A 5,848-nucleotide genomic window follows, 5' to 3' on the forward strand; every position below is an offset into this window, starting at 1 on the left:
GCATTCCACAATTCATGAATCTGGCAGACCACAAATGGATTCAGACTCTCCTGGGAGGAGTGAGAGAGGGAAGTTTAATAAAGGGTTCACAAAAGCATGACAAAGACGACATATTTGATTGGTTAGAGCAGAAAGTCCTTAGTTAGAGGCTAGTTGGTTGTTTTTGATTGGTAAAATTTCTAGTTTTGTTTTATAGTTTACGTTGTGCATTGGTTTGCTCACATAGAAACCTAAAACTCTAGGCCTTCTCAGCCTAATAGTTTACCAATGTATTATTATTATTACTATTATTATTCTAAGTTTAAAAAACACCAAAACACTTTATTTTTAAGAAAAAGGTAGAATTTCTCATTTTCTATTCTTGGCATACATTTTAATTCTTTCCAGTGGAACCAAAACCTCCCTGCGCCCCTTTCAGTGTCATCTAAAACTATTATTTCTGGATTAAAAATCCGATCACAAATGAGCTGCACAATTTGGACACATTTTTTGACTTCAAACTTTTCCTTGCCAAAATTAAACAGTACAACACCGTTTCCTCTATGATCTTCATCTATGACACCAGCTCCTACATCTATAAAGTGTTTTGCAGCCAAGCCAGAATGCAGAGCTACTCTTCCATAACACCCAGACGTAGAGGTTTTTGAATGTCCGTTTTCATAAGTGCTTTCTCCATAGGTGGTATTGTATCATAATAGGCACTGTACAGGTTGTAGCCCGCGGTCCGCGCAGATCCCCGGATCAGCGCCGAGGCACGCTCCAATAGCCCAGCATAGCTGAGCTGCACACTGCCCTCCTTCGCAGTCCTGGGCGCTTGTTGGAGGAAATGGCGGTTGTCTCTTCAGAGCAAGGCATGGGTGAGAGAAGGGCAGAGGGAATAAGAGAGCGCAGGGTGAGTGCTGCAACAGCAAACCCACCCAAATCCACCAATTTATTATTACTATCATTGTTATTATTATTTTGAGTTGGAGACTCCTCTGTTGCCCAGGCTGGAGTGCAGTGACATGCTCACGGCCACCCGAGCATCGATCCTTAGGCAATCCTTTTGCCTCAACCTTCCAAGTAGTCCGAACTACTGGTGCGTGCTACCACGCCCAGCTAATTTTTTTGGTTTTATTGTAGAGAGGCCGTCTAGCCAAGCTGCCCGTGCTGGTCTCGAATGTGCAGGCTCTGCCAATCCACTCCCCTCGGCCTCCCAAAGTGCTGGGATTACAGGCTGAGTCACTGAGCCCGGCCTATTACTATTATTTTTAACAACTCCCTCTTTTTGGTCAGGCTCTCATTTATGACAGAATGACCATACTTGGGCCTAAGTGCCTCTCTCTGTCACCGTCATGCTTGGTTTGCCTTTGTCAGCATGGAATTCCTAAGTCATGACCTCATAAGTCATGACATCAGGCTCATTGAACAAACAGTTCTTTTGGTGTTCAGTTTGTTTTCTGTCTAATCACACTGAAACCATCTGGTGTACAGTTGGTGACTGTGAACATGCATTTAAGACCCTTGAGAGAATATGGTGCACCAGGGAGATTACAGTGATGACTATTGGAAGGGGTTGGATAATACTGGGGTATGCACATTAGCCAAGGTCTCCACAAACCAAACCAATGAAAATAGACCAAAACAAGCAACACAACAACAAAAACAAAACAAAGAAACAAAACAACCAAAGGTTAGTGGCTAGAACAAACTATAACCTCAGTCTCTGAGTCCAGAGGGCAGTTAGTCAGGACCTTCAGATTTGAGCTCAAACATATTTTCCTAGTTTGATTCTGGAGTGTCTCTATTATGGCAAAGGGCATCTTGGTAAAATCCCTGAGTGTCCCATGCAGCAGGTAAAAAGGTTGTCCCCTAAACTTTATATCAAATTGTCCAGATCCAGCTTGTAAGTCTTCAGAAACAGGTCAGATGATAGATTTAAAAAAAACCCAAAAGCTTTAGGGCCATAAGCAGCACTATGGTCTGGTATTTGCAATAGTATGTTATAGTTTTCAACAGAATGATTTTTTTCTCCACAGTTGTCCCCATTTTTCAAATATAATCACAGCAAGACTACTAATTTTTTTTGCAAAATCATTCTAGTTTCAATTAACTTGACCTGATTATTTACATAAGAGGAGCAAGAATAGTAACTGAAAATCTAGATTCTTTTAAAGTCTGCTTCATTGGAACTTTTCATAAGGAATTTCTTTTTTTTTTTTTTTTGAGTTGGAGTCTCACTCTGTCGCCCAGACTGGAGTGCAGTGGCCGCTCCCGGCCACCGCAGCCTCGACCTGCTGGGCTCCAGCGATCCTTCCGCCTCAGCCTTCCAAGTAGCCGGAATTACATGCATGCGCTACCATGCCTGGCTGATTTTTTGATTTATTGTAGAGATGAGGTCTCGCTGCCCAGGCGGGTCTCGAACCCGCAGGCTCAGGCAATCCACTCACCTCAGCCTCCCAAAGGCGTGGGATTACAGGCTGAGCCACCGAGCCCGGCTCATAAGGAATTTCAGATAAGGCTTCTAAAATCCTCTCTATGCTAGGAAGCCAAGCTAAGGGCTTACCATCCAACTTGTCCACAATACCTATAGATTTGGGTAAAGCCCTTTCTTCTCGAGGCCCTTAAAATGTTTTTAATGTTCCTGACCTTTCTTTCATAAGGTCAGGGGGCCTTTAAAGTCTGGTATCAGGCCAGTTTTTTTTTTTTTAAGGTGCTGTGTTGTCTCTATAAAGTCAGTCTTAATTTTTAAAAATAATCCTGTCATATCTGATTCTGTGACCATTTTCAAACATGATGTCCTATTCAGAGCCGCAGAAATATAATCAATGTTTCTAATTATGTACGGTTACAAAGACAACCGATTTGCCTTGAACTTATGCAAATAACTATATTGCCATGAAAATGAGAAAATAGTTTCCAGATTCCAAATTCTGAAGGGATCGGGGTGGGGCCATAAGTAATCAGTTCATCTGCTCACAAAGATTTACTTTCCCAAATTGCTATAAGAAAAAAGCTTAAGAAAAAATAAAAAGTTTTCTTTCAATCTGGAATACAAGACGTTAAGGACAAGCAATGTTTCAAACAAAGGGCCATACAGTAACCATAATCCTCCTTCATCAGTTCTTTCAGTCCCATGTAATTGGATCTTGTTCTGTTTAATGTTGGGTTAGCAGTTTTATGAACCAATTAGTTTCTTCATCAGAGCCTAGAAGTTCTTCCCCTGTCCAATGGCAGAATCTTAACATTAGAACCCTGTGCTTCTTCATAGGAGAGAGGGGGGCAAGGAGTAGAGGGATGACAAATCACCCATCAGGTACAATGAGCACAGGTGGGGGTGATGGGTACACTTAAAGCCCAGATCAAAAACTATTTGTACTCCCTGTGATACTGAAACTTTTTACAAAATCAGATAAAAAAATAAACTTGTGCTTGTCAGTCCTTTTCATTAATCTCCTCAAAAACAAAACAGGGGAGGGAAGAGGGAAGGAGAAAAACAAAGCAAAAATGTTTAAGATTATGTTACTTGCAAGTGCTTTCAGAAAAGCACTGGAGCAAAATAATGAACTGTCTGTGGATGACAAGGTTGAAAATGGCCATGGTTAAAGATCTGATGAGCATGCTTTATAATAATGATGCAACTGACACGGACATGTGGTTGTTTCTGTGGCACACAATATTCTAAGTTAATACCTAGGATTATGACTAATAACTGTCTACCGTGACATAGCAGATTTCTTACAGTTTGATACAATTTCTGGGACCCTCATCAATAACATCTAACTACATACAAATATAACTCAACAAGATAACATATAATTTGTTATGTGATAATACTTCCACGCAATTGAACATATCAAATAGGCCAATTTGGTTTATTGTCTCTGTTTTTATAAGGAGAGAGAATAAATTCTTTTTTTTCTTTGAGTTGGAGTCTCACTCTGTCACCCAGACTGGAGTGCAGTGGCCACTCCCGGCCACCGCAGCCTCGACCTGCTGGGCTCCGGCGATCCTTCTGCCTCAGCCTTCCAAGTAGCTGGAACTACAGGCGCACGCTACCATGCCCAGCTAATTTTTGATTTATTGTAGAGATGAGGTCTCGCCAAGTTGCCCGGGCGGGTCCCGAACCTGCGCGCTCAGGCAATCCACTCACCTCAGCCTCCCAAAGTGCTGGGATTACAGGCTGAGCCACTGAGCCCAGCGAGAATAAATTCTTTTGAGATATTCCAGGGACACTCTGGAAGCTCTCAGATTTAGTCTGGGATTTAAAAAAAGAAAACATAATTTATGAGTATAATTAGACTTTGGGAAGTTTCTTAAAAAGGTATCAAAGGTTTACCGCACTGATCAAAATAGAATCATAGGTCACTCTGGAACTACAGTGATAACTAAAAGTCTCCAAAGTCAAATACAGAAAGTTACTTAGTTGTGGCTTAGTTATCTGACTAGGGAGGATTAAGTATTCCTAAAATTTCAAAGACTTAATAAAGCAAGAGCAGGCCAGGCTCGGTGGCTCAGTCTGTAATCTCAGCACTTTGGGAGGCCGAAGCTAGTGGATTGCCTGAGCCTGCGGGTTCATGACCAGCTTGGGCAGCTTGGCAAGACCTTGTCTCTACAATAAATAAAAAAAAATTAGCAAGGCATGGTAACGCTCCTGTAGTTCCAGCTACTTGGGAGGCTGAGGCGGATGGATCATTGGAGCCCAGCAGGTCGATGTAGGGCTGGCCTTGTGCGTGCCACTACACTCCAGCCTGGGCTACAGAGTGAGACTCCAACTCAATCAATCAATCAATCAGTAAAGCAAGCAAGCAAGCAAGCAAGAGCAGACCAGTATTCCAACAAAACTTTGTACCAATGCACTTTTGACATTCAGATTCATCAATTTTTAGTAACTTACAAATAAATCCATTCAAATTTTAGCCAGCTTAACCACACATAGATTTCCTTTCCAAATTCCTCTTCCATAAACTTGCTACAAATTTCTTATATCTATTCAGGTATACTATACTTCTTTCTCATTGTGGAAAACTTATGATTTTACTTTAGGACAAAAATTACTTTCTTTGTCCTTGAACAAAAACACATTCTTGTACCTTTTAGATTCGCTTACCTAACACATCTTATTTTCCTCATATACAGAGTTGTTTGTCTTATAATTTCTAGTTTTATTTATAATATACTAATTAAACTATTTACATTTTAATAACTTTAAATCACCACTCAGAAGATCAACAGTTTTCATAATTTTTAGAAGAATATGCTTTCTCATAGTATAATGTTTCAATGTGACACAGGGCATGTTTACTGACACACTGAAACATCTTTAGTTTTTCTGTAATGAGAAGCTAGAAGTGGATAAACTTATGTTCAGCAATTATCTTGTAGGAAATGATCTCGACATTTAATAAATATCCACTATTACTAAGCAAAACTCTAAGGGTGTAATGTACGAAAGAGATTTGGTCTTTTTTTTTAACAGACGTATTATAAAAGATAGTCACCTAATTTTGTTTTTGTAGAGACAAGGTTTTGTTATGCTGCCCAGGCTGGTCTGAAATTCCTGGACTCAAGTGATCCTGTCACTTCTGCCTCCCAAAGTGTTGGGATTATAGGTATGAGCCAACCCTCTTGGTTTAGTGAGGTCATTTTGGATTCATTTAGTCTTTTTTTTTTTTTTGAGCTGGAGTCTCACTCCATCATTCGGTCTGGAGTGCAGTGGCATGCTCACAGACACCCCAGGGTCAACCTGCTGGGCTCTGGTGATCCTTCTGCCTCAGTCTCCCAAGTAGCCAGAACTACAGACACATGCCACCACGCTGGGCTAATTTTCATTTAGTCTTTTAGAAGCCTCTGCACACCAATCAAAAAT

General features: G+C 40.8%; 1 pseudogene; it reads right to left on the reverse strand.

Annotated features, from left to right (window-relative positions):
- Positions 1–373: 373 nt before the first annotated feature.
- LOC103268458 lies at positions 374–855 on the reverse strand (annotated as a pseudogene).
- Between the last annotated feature and the right edge of the window lie 4,993 nt (positions 856–5,848).

This window comes from Carlito syrichta, unplaced genomic scaffold (genome assembly GCF_000164805.1).
Source record: "Carlito syrichta isolate Samal-C Ts95f unplaced genomic scaffold, Tarsius_syrichta-2.0.1 Scaffold308835, whole genome shotgun sequence".
Classification (NCBI taxonomy): Eukaryota; Metazoa; Chordata; class Mammalia; order Primates; family Tarsiidae; genus Carlito; species Carlito syrichta.